Here is a 15,791-nt window from a genome sequence, read left to right on the forward strand (position 1 = left end):
TGCTGGCCTTCATAGCGAGGAGATTAGGGTATCGGAGCATGGAGACTTGTACAGGATCTTGGTGAGACCAGACCTTGAGTATTGTGTGCAGTTATGATCATCTAATCTGAGGAAGGACATTCTTGCTTTTGAGTGAGTGTAGCGAATATTCACCAGACTGATTCCAGGGATGGCAGGACTGACATGAAGAAAGACTGGATCGACTCGGCTTATACTCGCTGGAATTTAGAAGAATGAGAGGGGAACTCATAGAAACATTTACAATTTGGTCGGGAATGGACAGGTTTGATGGCGTAAAAAGGTTCCCGCAGTCCGAATGCAGGAAGCCGAGTACAAGCGGTCACAGTCTAAGGATAAAGTGTAAACGATTTAGGACCGACACGAGGAGAAACTTCTTCACTCAGATCATTGTGAACCTCTGGAATTCTGTACCACAGAAAGATGTGGAACCCAGTTGGATAGATATACTCTAAAGAGAGTGAGATATGGCCCTCACGGCTAAAATGATCAAGGGGTATGGAGAGATATCAGGAAGGGGAAGTGAAGTTGCATGCTCAGCCATGATCATATTGAATGGTGGTGCTGGCTGGAATATACGAATGGCCTACTCCTGCACCTACTTTCTAAGTTTCTATGTTTCTATCTTCAGAATATGAGGTGCTTTGTTGTTCTTCGCCTTTTATTAGCAAAAATTAAACTCTAATTGCACTATCTTTAAACTTGAATGTGTTCGTAATGTGAGCATTGGTGGTTCAGGGGTAGAATTCTCGCCTGCCACGCGGGAGACCCGGGTTCGATTCCCGGCCAATGCAGTTTTTATGGAAGTATTTCGGAAACCGTGCATTTAAAAATTAAGCTGACCGACTGTTTAAAGCGCGGACACAGAGAGGAGCGGCTGTTAAATGAGCGGAGGCACAGATATACTTCTGTATAAAGAGCGGGAGCAGTGAGGAGCGCTTGTAAAGTGAGGGAGTAAAGGATTTGAGTTATTTTTCAAATAGCACGAGCAGAGGGAAGCGGCAATTTAAAAAGCGAGAACACACAAGAGTGGCTGTTTACAGTGCGGCAGCAGAGATGAGCGGGAGCATGGCTGGGCGGCAGTTTAATAAGGAGGAGCAGAAAGGAGCGGCGGTACCGTTTCCTCGAGCTGTGGCGATTTACAATAATTCCATCAATGTAATATCTCCAAGTTTGCAAATCACACCAAGCTGGGTGGCAGAGCGAGCTGCGAGGAGGATGCTAGGAGGCTGCAGCGGGATTGGACAGATTAGGTGAATGGGCAAATGGATGGCACATGCCATATAATGTAGATAAGTGTGAGTTTTTCCACTTTGGTGGCAAAACCTTGAAGGTAGAATTTTATCTGAATGTTGACAGATTTGTAAAAGCGGAGGGGTATTGAGATCTGGGTATTTTGGTACATCAGTCGTTGAAATCATTCATAAATACGGGTACAGCATGCAGTAAAGGAAGCAAATGTCATGCTGGCCTTCATAGCGAGGAGATTAGGGTATCGGAGCATGGAGACTTGTACAAGATCTTGGTGAGACCAGACCTTGAGTATTGTGTGCAGTTATGATCATCTAATCTGAGGAAGGACATTCTTGCTTTTGAGTGAGTGTAGCGAATATTCACCAGACTGATTCCAGGGATGGCAGGACTGACATGAAGAAAGACTGGATCGACTAGGCTTATACTCGCTGGAATTTAGAAGAATGAGAGGGGAACTCATAGAAACATTTACAATTTGGTCGGTAATGGACAGGTTTGATGGCGTAAAAAGGTTCCCGCAGTCCGAATGCAGGAAGCCGAGTACAAGCGGTCACAGTCTAAGGATAAAGTGTAAACGATTTAGGACCGACACGAGGAGAAACTTCTTCACTCAGATCATTGTGAACCTCTGGAATTCTGTACCACAGAAAGATGTGGAACCCAGTTTGATAGATATACTCTAAAGAGAGTGAGATATGGCCCTCACGGCTAAAATGATCAAGGGGTATGGAGAGATATCAGGAAGGGGAAGTGAAGTTGCATGCTCAGCCATGATCATATTGAATGGTGGTGCTGGCTGGAATATACGAATGGCCTACACCTGCACCTACTTTCTAAGTTTCTATGTTTCTATCTTCAGAATATGAGGTGCTTTGTTGTTCTTCGCCTTTTATTAGCAAAAATTAAACTCTAATTGCACTATCTTTAAACTTGAATGTGTCCGTAATGTGAGCATTGGTGGTTCAGGGGTAGAATTCTCGCCTGCCACGCGGGAGACCCGGGTTCGATTCCCGGCCAATGCAGTTTTTATGGAAGTATTTCGGAAACCGTGCATTTAAAAATTAAGCTGACCGACTGTTTAAAGCGCGGACACAGAGAGGAGCGGCTGTTAAATGAGCGGAGGCACAGATATACTTCTGTATAAAGAGCGGGAGCAGTGAGGAGCGCTTGTAAAGTGAGGGAGTAAAGGATTTGAGTTATTTTTCAAATAGCACGAGCAGAGGGAAGCGGCAATTTAAAAAGCGAGAACACACAAGAGTGGCTGTTTACAGTGCGGCAGCAGAGATGAGCGGGAGCAAGGCTGGGCGGCAGTTTAATAAGGAGGAGCAGAAAGGAGCGGCGGTACCGTTTCCTCGAGCTGTGGCGATTTACAATAATTCCATCAATGTAATATCTCTAAGTTTGCAAATCACACCAAGCTGGGTGGCAGAGCGAGCTGCGAGGAGGATGCTAGGAGGCTGCAGCGGGATTGGACAGATTAGGTGAATGGGCAAATGGATGGCACATGCCATATAATGTAGATAAGTGTGAGTTTTTCCACTTTGGTGGCAAAACCTTGAAGGTAGAATTTTATCTGAATGTTGACCGATTTGTAAAAGCGAAGGGGTATTGAGATCTGGGTATTTTGGTACATCAGTCGTTGAAATCATTCATAAATACGGGTACAGCATGCAGTAAAGGAAGCAAATGTCATGCTGGCCTTCATAGCGAGGAGATTAGGGTATCGAAGCATGGAGACTTGTACAGGATCTTGGTGAGACCAGACCTTGAGTATTGTGTGCAGTTATGATCATCTAATCTGAGGAAGGACATTCTTGCTTTTGAGTGAGTGTAGCGAATATTCACCAGACTGATTCCAGGGATGGCAGGACTGACATGAAGAAAGACTGGATCGACTAGGCTTATACTCGCTGGAATTTAGAAGAATGAGAGGGGAACTCATAGAAACATTTACATTTTGGTCGGGAATGGACAGGTTTGATGGCGTAAAAAGGTTCCCGCAGTCCGAATGCAGGACGCCGAGTACAAGCGGTCACAGTCTAAGGATAAAGTGTAAACGATTTAGGACCGACACGAGGAGAAACTTCTTCACTCAGATCATTGTGAACCTCTGGAATTCTGTACCACAGAAAGATGTGGAACCCAGTTGGATAGATATACTCTAAAGAGAGTGATATATGGCCCTCACGGCTAAAATGATCAAGGGGTATGGAGAGATATCAGGAAGGGGAAGTGAAGTTGCATGCTCAGCCATGATCATTTTGAATGGTGGTGCTGGCTGGAATATACGAATGGCCTACTCCTGCACCTACTTTCTAAGTTTCTATGTTTCTATCTTCAGAATATGAGGTGCTTTGTTGTTCTTCGCCTTTTATTAGCAAAAATTAAACTCTAATTGCACTATCTTTAAACTTGAATGTGTCCGTAATGTGAGCATTGGTGGTTCAGGGGTAGAATTCTCGCCTGCCACGCGGGAGACCCGGGTTCGATTCCCGGCCAATGCAGTTTTTATGGAAGTATTTCGGAAACCGTGCATTTAAAAATTAAGCTGACCGACTGTTTAAAGAGCGGACACAGAGAGGAGCGGCTGTTGAATGAGCGGAGGCACAGATCTCCTTCTGTATAAAGAGCGGGAGCAGTGAGGAGCGCTTGTAAAGTGAGGGAGCAAAGGATTTGAGTCATTTTTCAAATAGCACGAGCAGAGGGAAGCGGCAATTTAAAAAGCGAGAACACACAAGAGTGGCTGTTTACAGTGCGGCAGCAGAGATGAGCGGGAGCAAGGCTGGGCGGCAGTTTAATAAGGAGGAGCAGAAAGGAGCGGCGGTACCGTTTCCTCGAGCTGTGGCGATTTACAATAATTCCATCAATGTAATATCTCCAAGTTTGCAAATCACACCAAGCTGGGTGGCAGAGCGAGCTGCGAGGAGGATGCTAGGAGGCTGCAGCGGGATTGGACAGATTAGGTGAATGGGCAAATGGATGGCACATGCCATATAATGTAGATAAGTGTGAGTTTTTCCACTTTGGTGGCAAAACCTTGAAGGTAGAATTTTATCTGAATGTTGACCGATTTGTAAAAGCGGAGGGGTATTGAGATCTGGGTATTTTGGTACATCAGTCGTTGAAATCATTCATAAATACGGGTACAGCATGCAGTAAAGGAAGCAAATGTCATGCTGGCCTTCATAGCGAGTAGATTAGGGTATCGGAGCATGGAGACTTGTACAGGATCTTGGTGAGACCAGACCTTGAGTATTGTGTGCAGTTATGATCATCTAATCTGAGGAAGGACATTCTTGCTTTTGAGTGAGTGTTGCGAATATTCACCAGACTGATTCCAGGGATGGCAGGACTGACATGAAGAAAGACTGGATCGACTAGGCTTATACTCGCTGGAATTTAGAAGAATGAGAGGGGAACTCATAGAAACATTTACAATTTGGTCGGGATTGGACAGGTTTGATGGCGTAAAAAGGTTCCCGCAGTCCGAATGCAGGAAGCCGAGTACAAGCGGTCACAGTCTAAGGATAAAGTGTAAACGATTTAGGACCGACACGAGGAGAAACTTCTTCACTCAGATCATTGTGAACCTCTGGAATTCTGTACCACAGAAAGATGTGGAACCCAGTTGGATAGATATACTCTAAAGAGAGTGAGATATGGCCCTCACGGCTAAAATGATCAAGGGGTATGGAGAGATATCAGGAAGGGGAAGTGAAGTTGCATGCTCAGCCATGATCATATTGAATGGTGGTGCTGGCTGGAATATACGAATGGCCTACTCCTGCACCTACTTTCTAAGTTTCTATGTTTCTATCTTCAGAATATGAGGTGCTTTGTTGTTCTTCGCCTTTTATGAGCAAAAATTAAACTCTAATTGCACTATCTTTAAACTTGAATGTGTCCGTAATGTGAGCATTGGTGGTTCAGGGGTAGAATTCTCGCCTGCCACGCGGGAGACCCGGGTTCGATTCCCGGCCAATGCAGTTTTTATGGAAGTATTTCGGAAACCGTGCATTTAAAAATTAAGCTGACCGACTGTTTAAAGCGCGGACACAGAGAGGAGCGGCTGTTAAATGAGCGGAGGCACAGATATACTTCTGTATAAAGAGCGGAAGCAGTGAGGAGGGCTTGTAAAGTGAGGGAGTAAAGGATTTGAGTCATTTTTCAAATAGCACGAGCAGAGGGAAGCGGCAATTTAAAAAGCGAGAACACACAAGAGTGGCTGTTTACAGTGCGGCAGCAGAGATGAGCGGGAGCAAGGCTGGGCGGCAGTTTAATAGGGAGGAGCAGAAAGGAGCGGCGGTACCGTTTCCTCGAGCTGTGGCGATTTACAATAATTCCATCAATGTAATATCTCCACGTTTGCAAATCACACCAAGCTGGGTGGCAGAGCGAGCTGCGAGGAGGATGCTAGGAGGCTGCAGCGGGATTGGACAGATTAGGTGAATGGGCAAATGGATGGCACATGCCATATAATGTAGATAAGTGTGAGTTTTTCCACTTTGGTGGCAAAACCTTGAAGGTAGAATTTTATCTGAATGTTGACCGATTTGTAAAAGCGGAGGGGTATTGAGATCTGGGTATTTTGGTACATCAGTCGTTGAAATCATTCATAAATACGGGTACAGCATGCAGTAAAGGAAGCAAATGTCATGCTGGCCTTCATAGCGAGGAGATTAGGGTATCGGAGCATGGAGACTTGTACAGGATCTTGGTGAGACCAGACCTTGAGTATTGTGTGCAGTTATGATCATCTAATCTGAGGAAGGACATTCTTGCTTTTGAGTGAGTGTAGCGAATATTCACCAGACTGATTCCAGGGATGGCAGGACTGACATGAAGAAAGACTGGATCGACTAGGCTTATACTCGCTGGAATTTAGAAGAATGAGAGGGGAACTCATAGAAACATTTACAATTTGGTCGGGAATGGACAGGTTTGATGGCGTAAAAAGGTTCCCGCAGTCCGATTGCAGGAAGCCGAGTACAAGCGGTCACAGTCTAAGGATAACGTGTAAACGATTTAGGACCGACACGAGGAGAAACTTCTTCACTCAGATCATTGTGAACCTCTGGAATTCTGTACCACAGAAAGATGTGGAACCCAGTTTGATAGATATACTCTAAAGAGAGTGAGATATGGCCCTCACGGCTAAAATGATCAAGGGGTATGGAGAGATATCAGGAAGGGGAAGTGAAGTTGCATGCTCAGCCATGATCATTTTGAATGGTGGTGCTGGCTGGAATATACGAATGGCCTACTCCTGCACCTACTTTCTAAGTTTCTATGTTTCTATCTTCAGAATATGAGGTGCTTTGTTGTTCTTCGCCTTTTATTAGCAAAAATTAAACTCTAATTGCACTATCTTTAAACTTGAATGTGTCCGTAATGTGAGCATTGGTGGTTCAGGGGTAGAATTCTCGCCTGCCACGCGGGAGACCCGGGTTCGATTCCCGGCCAATGCAGTTTTTATGGAAGTATTTCGGAAACCGTGCATTTAAAAATTAAGCTGACCGACTGTTTAAAGCGCGGACACAGAGAGGAGCGGCTGTTAAATGAGCGGAGGCACAGATATACTTCTGTATAAAGAGCGGGAGCAGTGAGGAGCGCTTGTAAAGTGAGGGAGTAAAGGATTTGAGTCATTTTTCAAATAGCACGAGCAGAGGGAAGCGGCAATTTAAAAAGCGAGAACACACAAGAGTGGCTGTTTACAGTGCGGCAGCAGAGATGAGCGGGAGCAAGGCTGGGCGGCAGTTTAATAAGGAGGAGCAGAAAGGAGCGGCGGTACCGTTTCCTCGAGCTGTGGCGATTTACAATAATTCCATCAATGTAATATCTCCAAGTTTGCAAATCACACCAAGCTGGGTGGCAGAGCGAGCTGCGAGGAGGATGCTAGGAGGCTGCAGCGGGATTGGACAGATTAGGTGAATGGGCAAATGGATGGCACATGCCATATAATGTAGATAAGTGTGAGTTTTTCCACTTTGGTGGCAAAACCTTGAAGGTAGAATTTTATCTGAATGTTGACCGATTTGTAAAGGCGGAGGTGTATTGAGACCGGGTATTTTGGTACATCAGTCGTTGAAATCATTCATAACTACGGGTACATCATGCAGTAAAGGAAGCAAATGTCATGCTGGCCTTCATAGCGAGTAGATTAGGGTATCGGAGCATGGAGACTTGTACAGGATCTTGGTGAGACCAGACCTTGAGTATTGTGTGCAGTTATGATCATCTAATCTGAGGAAGGACGTTCTTGCTTTTGAGGGAGTGTAGCGAATATTCACCAGACTGATTCCAGGGATGGCAGGACTGACATGAAGAAAGACTGGATCGACTAGGCTTATACTCGCTGGAATTTAGAAGAATGAGAGGGGAACTCATAGAAACATTTACAATTTGGTCGGGAATGGACAGGTTTGATGGCGTAAAAAGGTTCCCGCAGTCCGAATGCAGGAAGCCGAGTACAAGCGGTCACAGTCTGAGGATAAAGTGTAAACCATTTAGGACCGACACGAGGAGAAACTTCTTCACTCAGATCATTGTGAACCTCTGGAATTCTGTACCACAGAAAGATGTGGAACCCAGTTGGATAGATATACTCTAAAGAGAGTGAGATATGGCCCTCACGGCTAAAATGATCAAGAGGTATGGAGAGAAATCAGGAAGGGGAAGTGAAGTTGCATGCTCAGCCATGATCATTTTGAATGGTGGTGCTGGCTGGAATATACGAATGGCCTACTCCTGCACCTACTTTCTAAGTTTCTATGTTTCTATCTTCAGAATATGAGGTGCTTTGTTGTTCTTCGCCTTTTATTAGCAAAAATTAAACTCTAATTGCACTATCTTTAAACTTGAATGTGTCCGTAATGTGAGCATTGGTGGTTCAGGGGTAGAATTCTCGCCTGCCACGCGGGAGACCCGGGTTCGATTCCCGGCCAATGCAGTTTTAATGGAAGTATTTCGGAAACCGTGCATTTAAAAATTAAGCTTACCGACTGTTTAAAGAGCGGACAGAGAGAGGAGCGGCTGTTAAATGAGCGGAGGCACAGATCTCCTTCTGTATAAAGAGCGGGAGCAGTGAGGAGCGCTTGTAAAGTGAGGGAGTAAAGGATTTGAGTCATTTTTCAAATAGCACAAGCAGAGGGAAGCGGCAATTTAAAAAGCGAGAACACACAAGAGTGGCTGTTTACAGTGCGGCAGCAGAGATGAGCGGGAGCAAGGCTGGGCGGCAGTTTAATAGGGAGGAGCAGAAAGGAGCGGCGGTACCGTTTCCTCGAGCTGTGGCGATTTACATTAATTCCATCAATGTAATATCTCCACGTTTGCAAATCACACCAAGCTGGGTGGCAGAGCGAGCTGCGAGGAGGATGCTAGGAGGCTGCAGCGGGATTGGACAGATTAGGTGAATGGGCAAATGGATGGCACATGCCATATAATGTAGATAAGTGTGAGTTTTTCCACTTTGGTGGCAAAACCTTGAAGGTAGAATTTTATCTGAATGTTGACCGATTTGTAAAAGCGGAGGGGTATTGAGATCTGGGTATTTTGGTACATCAGTCGTTGAAATCATTCATAAATACGGGTACAGCATGCAGTAAAGGAAGCAAATGTCATGCTGGCCTTCATAGCGAGGAGATTAGGGTATCGGAGCATGGAGACTTGTACAGGATCTTGGTGAGACCAGACCTTGAGTATTGTGTGCAGTTATGATCATCTAATCTGAGGAAGGACATTCTTGCTTTTGAGTGAGTGTAGCGAATATTCACCAGACTGATTCCAGGGATGGCAGGACTGACATGAAGAAAGACTGGATCGACTAGGCTTATACTCGCTGGAATTTAGAAGAATGAGAGGGGAACTCATAGAAACAATTACAATTTGGTCGGGAATGGACAGGTTTGATGGCGTAAAAAGGTTCCCGCAGTCCGAATGCAGGAAGCCGAGTACAAGCGGTCACAGTCTAAGGATAACGTGTAAACGATTTAGGACCGACACGAGGAGAAACTTCTTCACTCAGATCATTGTGAACCTCTGGAATTCTGTACCACAGAAAGATGTGGAACCCAGTTTGATAGATATACTCTAAAGAGAGTGAGATATGGCCCTCACGGCTAAAATGATCAAGGGGTATGGAGAGATATCAGGAAGGTGAAGTGAAGTTGCATGCTCAGCCATGATCATATTGAATGGTGGTGCTGGCTGGAATATACGAATGGCCTACACCTGCACCTACTTTCTAAGTTTCTATGTTTCTATCTTCAGAATATGAGGTGCTTTGTTGTTCTTCGCCTTTTATTAGCAAAAATTAAACGCTAATTGCACTATCTTTAAACTTGAATGCGTCCGTAATGTGAGCATTGGTGGTTCAGGGGTAGAATTCTCGCCTGCCACGCGGGAGACCCGGGTTCGATTCCCGGCCAACGCAGTTTTTATGGAAGTATTTCGGAAACCGTGCATTTAAAAATTAAGCTGACCGACTGTTTAAAGCGCGGACACAGAGAGGAGCGGCTGTTAAATGAGCGGAGGCACAGATCTCCTTCTGTATAAAGAGCGGGAGCAGTGAGGAGCGCTTGTAAAGTGAGGGAGCAAAGGATTTGAGTCATTTTTCAAATAGCACGAGCAGAGGGAAGCGGCAATTTAAAAAGCGAGAACACACAAGAGTGGCTGTTTACAGTGCGGCAGCAGAGATGAGCGGGAGCAAGGCTGGGCGGCAGTTTAATAAGGAGGAGCAGAAAGGAGCGGCGGTACCGTTTCCTCGAGCTGTGGCGATTTACAATAATTCCATCAATGTAATATCTCCAAGTTTGCAAATCACACCAAGCTGGGTGGCAGAGCGAGCTGCGAGGAGGATGCTAGGAGGCTGCAGCGGGATTGGACAGATTAGGTGAATGGGCAAATGGATGGCACATGCCATATAATGTAGATAAGTGTGAGTTTTTCCACTTTGGTGGCAAAACCTTGAAGGTAGAATTTTATCTGAATGTTGACCGATTTGTAAAAGCGGAGGGGTATTGAGATCTGGGTATTTTGGTACATCAGTCGTTGAAATCATTCATAAATACGGGTACAGCATGCAGTAAAGGAAGCAAATGTCATGCTGGCCTTCATAGCGAGGAGATTAGGGTATCGGAGCATGGAGACTTGTACAGGATCTTGGTGAGACCAGACCTTGAGTATTGTGTGCAGTTATGATCATCTAATCTGAGGAAGGACATTCTTGCTTTTGAGTGAGTGTAGCGAATATTCACCAGACTGATTCCAGGGATGGCAGGACTGACATGAAGAAAGACTGGATCGACTAGGCTTATACTCGCTGGAATTTAGAAGAATGAGAGGGGAACTCATAGAAACATTTACAATTTGGTCGGGAATGGACAGGTTTGATGGCGTAAAAAGGTTCCCGCAGTCCGATTGCAGGAAGCCGAGTACAAGCGGTCACAGTCTAAGGATAACGTGTAAACGATTTAGGACCGACACGAGGAGAAACTTCTTCACTCAGATCATTGTGAACCTCTGGAATTCTGTACCACAGAAAGATGTGGAACCCAGTTTGATAGATATACTCTAAAGAGAGTGAGATATGGCCCTCACGGCTAAAATGATCAAGGGGTATGGAGAGATATCAGGAAGGGGAAGTGAAGTTGCATGCTCAGCCATGATCATTTTGAATGGTGGTGCTGGCTGGAATATACGAATGGCCTACTCCTGCACCTACTTTCTAAGTTTCTATGTTTCTATCTTCAGAATATGAGGTGCTTTGTTGTTCTTCGCCTTTTATTAGCAAAAATTAAACTCTAATTGCACTATCTTTAAACTTGAATGTGTCCGTAATGTGAGCATTGGTGGTTCAGGGGTAGAATTCTCGCCTGCCACGCGGGAGACCCGAGTTCGATTCCCGGCCAATGCAGTTTTTATGGAAGTATTTCGGAAACCGTGCATTTAAAAATTAAGCTGACCGACTGTTTAAAGCGCGGACACAGAGAGGAGCGGCTGTTAAATGAGCGGAGGCACAGATATACTTCTGTATAAAGAGCGGGAGCAGTGAGGAGCGCTTGTAAAGTGAGGGAGTAAAGGATTTGAGTCATTTTTCAAATAGCACGAGCAGAGGGAAGCGGCAATTTAAAAAGCGAGAACACACAAGAGTGGCTGTTTACAGTGCGGCAGCAGAGATGAGCGGGAGCAAGGCTGGGCGGCAGTTTAATAAGGAGGAGCAGAAAGGAGCGGCGGTACCGTTTCCTCGAGCTGTGGCGATTTACAATAATTCCATCAATGTAATATCTCCAAGTTTGCAAATCACACCAAGCTGGGTGGCAGAGCGAGCTGCGAGGAGGATGCTAGGAGGCTGCAGCGGGATTGGACAGATTAGGTGAATGGGCAAATGGATGGCACATGCCATATAATGTAGATAAGTGTGAGTTTTTCCACTTTGGTGGCAAAACCTTGAAGGTAGAATTTTATCTGAATGTTGACCGATTTGTAAAGGCGGAGGGGTATTGAGACCGGGTATTTTGGTACATCAGTCGTTGAAATCATTCATAACTACGGGTACATCATGCAGTAAAGGAAGCAAATGTCATGCTGGCCTTCATAGCGAGTAGATTAGGGTATCGGAGCATGGAGACTTGTACAGGATCTTGGTGAGACCAGACCTTGAGTATTGTGTGCAGTTATGATCATCTAATCTGAGGAAGGACGTTCTTGCTTTTGAGGGAGTGTAGCGAATATTCACCAGACTGATTCCAGGGATGGCAGGACTGACATGAAGAAAGACTGGATCGACTAGGCTTATACTCGCTGGAATTTAGAAGAATGAGAGGGGAACTCATAGAAACATTTACAATTTGGTCGGGAATGGACAGGTTTGATGGCGTAAAAAGGTTCCCGCAGTCCGAATGCAGGAAGCCGAGTACAAGCGGTCACAGTCTGAGGATAAAGTGTAAACCATTTAGGACCGACACGAGGAGAAACTTCTTCACTCAGATCATTGTGAACCTCTGGAATTCTGTACCACAGAAAGATGTGGAACCCAGTTTGATAGATATACTCTAAAGAGAGTGAGATATGGCCCTCACAGCTAAAATGATCAAGGGGTATGGAGAGATATCAGGAAGGTGAAGTGAAGTTGCATGCTCAGCCATGATCATATTGAATGGTGGTGCTGGCTGGAATATACGAATGGCCTACACCTGCACCTACTTTCTAAGTTTCTATGTTTCTATCTTCAGAATATGAGGTGCTTTGTTGTTCTTCGCCTTTTATTAGCAAAAATTAAACGCTAATTGCACTATCTTTAAACTTGAATGCGTCCGTAATGTGAGCATTGGTGGTTCAGGGGTAGAATTCTCGCCTGCCACGCGGGAGACCCGGGTTCGATTCCCGGCCAACGCAGTTTTTATGGAAGTATTTCGGAAACCGTGCATTTAAAAATTAAGCTGACCGACTGTTTAAAGCGCGGACACAGAGAGGAGCGGCTGTTAAATGAGCGGAGGCACAGATATACTTCTGTATAAAGAGCGGGAGCAGTGAGGAGCGCTTGTAAAGTGAGGGAGCAAAGGATTTGAGTCATTTTTCAAATAGCACGAGCAGAGGGAAGCGGCAATTTAAAAAGCGAGAACACACAAGAGTGGCTGTTTACAGTGCGGCAGCAGAGATGAGCGGGAGCAAGGCTGGGCGGCAGTTTAATAAGGAGGAGCAGAAAGGAGCGGCGGTACCGTTTCCTCGAGCTGTGGCGATTTACAATAATTCCATCAATGTAATATCTCCAAGTTTGCAAATCACACCAAGCTGGGTGGCAGAGCGAGCTGCGAGGAGGATGCTAGGAGGCTGCAGCGGGATTGGACAGATTAGGTGAATGGGCAAATGGATGGCACATGCCATATAATGTAGATAAGTGTGAGTTTTTCCACTTTGGTGGCAAAACCTTGAAGGTAGAATTTTATCTGAATGTTGACCGATTTGTAAAAGCGGAGGGGTATTGAGATCTGGGTATTTTGGTACATCAGTCGTTGAAATCATTCATAAATACGGGTACAGCATGCAGTAAAGGAAGCAAATGTCATGCTGGCCTTCATAGCGAGGAGATTAGGGTATCGGAGCATGGAGACTTGTACAGGATCTTGGTGAGACCAGACCTTGAGTATTGTGTGCAGTTATGATCATCTAATCTGAGGAAGGACATTCTTGCTTTTGAGTGAGTGTAGCGAATATTCACCAGACTGATTCCAGGGATGGCAGGACTGACATGAAGAAAGACTGGATCGACTAGGCTTATACTCGCTGGAATTTAGAAGAATGAGAGGGGAACTCATAGAAACATTTACAATTTGGTCGGGAATGGACAGGTTTGATGGCGTAAAAAGGTTCCCGCAGTCCGATTGCAGGAAGCCGAGTACAAGCGGTCACAGTCTAAGGATAACGTGTAAACGATTTAGGACCGACACGAGGAGAAACTTCTTCACTCAGATCATTGTGAACCTCTGGAATTCTGTACCACAGAAAGATGTGGAACCCAGTTTGATAGATATACTCTAAAGAGAGTGAGATATGGCCCTCACGGCTAAAATGATCAAGGGGTATGGAGAGATATCAGGAAGGGGAAGTGAAGTTGCATGCTCAGCCATGATCATTTTGAATGGTGGTGCTGGCTGGAATATACGAATGGCCTACTCCTGCACCTACTTTCTAAGTTTCTATGTTTCTATCTTCAGAATATGAGGTGCTTTGTTGTTCTTCGCCTTTTATTAGCAAAAATTAAACTCTAATTGCACTATCTTTAAACTTGAATGTGTCCGTAATGTGAGCATTGGTGGTTCAGGGGTAGAATTCTCGCCTGCCACGCGGGAGACCCGGGTTCGATTCCCGGCCAATGCAGTTTTTATGGAAGTATTTCGGAAACCGTGCATTTAAAAATTAAGCTGACCGACTGTTTAAAGCGCGGACACAGAGAGGAGCGGCTGTTAAATGAGCGGAGGCACAGATATACTTCTGTATAAAGAGCGGGAGCAGTGAGGAGCGCTTGTAAAGTGAGGGAGTAAAGGATTTGAGTCATTTTTCAAATAGCACGAGCAGAGGGAAGCGGCAATTTAAAAAGCGAGAACACACAAGAGTGGCTGTTTACAGTGCGGCAGCAGAGATGAGCGGGAGCAAGGCTGGGCGGCAGTTTAATAAGGAGGAGCAGAAAGGAGCGGCGGTACCGTTTCCTCGAGCTGTGGCGATTTACAATAATTCCATCAATGTAATATCTCCAAGTTTGCAAATCACACCATGCTGGGTGGCAGAGCGAGCTGCGAGGAGGATGCTAGGAGGCTGCAGCGGGATTGGACAGATTAGGTGAATGGGCAAATGGATGGCACATGCCATATAATGTAGATAAGTGTGAGTTTTTCCACTTTGGTGGCAAAACCTTGAAGGTAGAATTTTATCTGAATGTTGACCGATTTGTAAAGGCGGAGGGGTATTGAGACCGGGTATTTTGGTACATCAGTCGTTGAAATCATTCATAACTACGGGTACATCATGCAGTAAAGGAAGCAAATGTCATGCTGGCCTTCATAGCGAGTAGATTAGGGTATCGGAGCATGGAGACTTGTACAGGATCTTGGTGAGACCAGACCTTGAGTATTGTGTGCAGTTATGATCATCTAATCTGAGGAAGGACGTTCTTGCTTTTGAGGGAGTGTAGCGAATATTCACCAGACTGATTCCAGGGATGGCAGGACTGACATGAAGAAAGACTGGATCGACTAGGCTTATACTCGCTGGAATTTAGAAGAATGAGAGGGGAACTCATAGAAACATTTACAATTTGGTCGGGAATGGACAGGTTTGATGGCGTAAAAAGGTTCCCGCATTCCGAATGCAGGAAGCCGAGTACAAGCGGTCACAGTCTGAGGATAAAGTGTAAACCATTTAGGACCGACACGAGGAGAAACTTCTTCACTCAGATCATTGTGAACCTCTGGAATTCTGTACCACAGAAAGATGTGGAACCCAGTTGGATAGATATACTCTAAAGAGAGTGAGATATGGCCCTCACGGCTAAAATGATCAAGAGGTATGGAGAGAAATCAGGAAGGGGAAGTGAAGTTGCATGCTCAGCCATGATCATTTTGAATGGTGGTGCTGGCTGGAATATACGAATGGCCTACTCCTGCACCTACTTTCTAAGTTTCTATGTTTCTATCTTCAGAATATGAGGTGCTTTGTTGTTCTTCGCCTTTTATTAGCAAAAATTAAACTCTAATTGCACTATCTTTAAACTTGAATGTGTCCGTAATGTGAGCATTGGTGGTTCAGGGGTAGAATTCTCGCCTGCCACGCGGGAGACCCGGGTTCGATTCACGGCCAATGCAGTTTTTATGGAAGTATTTCGGAAACCGTGCATTTAAAAATTAAGCTTACCGACTGTTTAAAGAGCGGACACAGAGAGGAGCGGCTGTTAAATGAGCGGAGGCACAGATCTCCTTCTGTATAAAGAGCGGGAGCAGTGAGGAGCGCTTGCAAAGTGAGGGAGT

At 45.3% G+C, this 15,791-nt stretch overlaps 1 protein-coding gene and 11 non-coding genes across 12 annotated transcripts in view; all 12 read left to right on the plus strand.

The window, feature by feature from the left end:
• The window catches only part of LOC139248232 (zinc finger protein 84-like), a 1,036,220-nt gene that overhangs the window by 733,452 nt on the left and 286,977 nt on the right, over positions 1-15,791 (plus strand). The gene's annotated exons all lie outside the window — the stretch shown is intronic.
• Positions 742-812, plus strand: trnag-gcc (transfer RNA glycine (anticodon GCC)). Its single transcript has one exon. It is a non-coding gene; the product is annotated as a tRNA-Gly (tRNA).
• On the plus strand, positions 2,224-2,294 carry trnag-gcc (transfer RNA glycine (anticodon GCC)). Its single transcript has one exon. It is a non-coding gene; the product is annotated as a tRNA-Gly (tRNA).
• Positions 3,706-3,776, plus strand: trnag-gcc (transfer RNA glycine (anticodon GCC)). Its single transcript has one exon. It is a non-coding gene; the product is annotated as a tRNA-Gly (tRNA).
• Positions 5,188-5,258, plus strand: trnag-gcc (transfer RNA glycine (anticodon GCC)). Its single transcript has one exon. It is a non-coding gene; the product is annotated as a tRNA-Gly (tRNA).
• Positions 6,670-6,740, plus strand: trnag-gcc (transfer RNA glycine (anticodon GCC)). The gene has a single exon. It is a non-coding gene; the product is annotated as a tRNA-Gly (tRNA).
• On the plus strand, positions 8,151-8,221 carry trnag-gcc (transfer RNA glycine (anticodon GCC)). Its single transcript has one exon. It is a non-coding gene; the product is annotated as a tRNA-Gly (tRNA).
• trnag-gcc (transfer RNA glycine (anticodon GCC)) lies at positions 9,633-9,703 on the plus strand. The gene has a single exon. It is a non-coding gene; the product is annotated as a tRNA-Gly (tRNA).
• On the plus strand, positions 11,115-11,185 carry trnag-gcc (transfer RNA glycine (anticodon GCC)). Its single transcript has one exon. It is a non-coding gene; the product is annotated as a tRNA-Gly (tRNA).
• On the plus strand, positions 12,596-12,666 carry trnag-gcc (transfer RNA glycine (anticodon GCC)). Its single transcript has one exon. It is a non-coding gene; the product is annotated as a tRNA-Gly (tRNA).
• trnag-gcc (transfer RNA glycine (anticodon GCC)) lies at positions 14,078-14,148 on the plus strand. The gene has a single exon. It is a non-coding gene; the product is annotated as a tRNA-Gly (tRNA).
• Positions 15,559-15,629, plus strand: trnag-gcc (transfer RNA glycine (anticodon GCC)). Its single transcript has one exon. It is a non-coding gene; the product is annotated as a tRNA-Gly (tRNA).

This window comes from Pristiophorus japonicus, unplaced genomic scaffold, assembly GCF_044704955.1.
Source record: "Pristiophorus japonicus isolate sPriJap1 unplaced genomic scaffold, sPriJap1.hap1 HAP1_SCAFFOLD_29, whole genome shotgun sequence".
In the NCBI taxonomy this organism is placed as follows: domain Eukaryota; kingdom Metazoa; phylum Chordata; class Chondrichthyes; family Pristiophoridae; genus Pristiophorus; species Pristiophorus japonicus.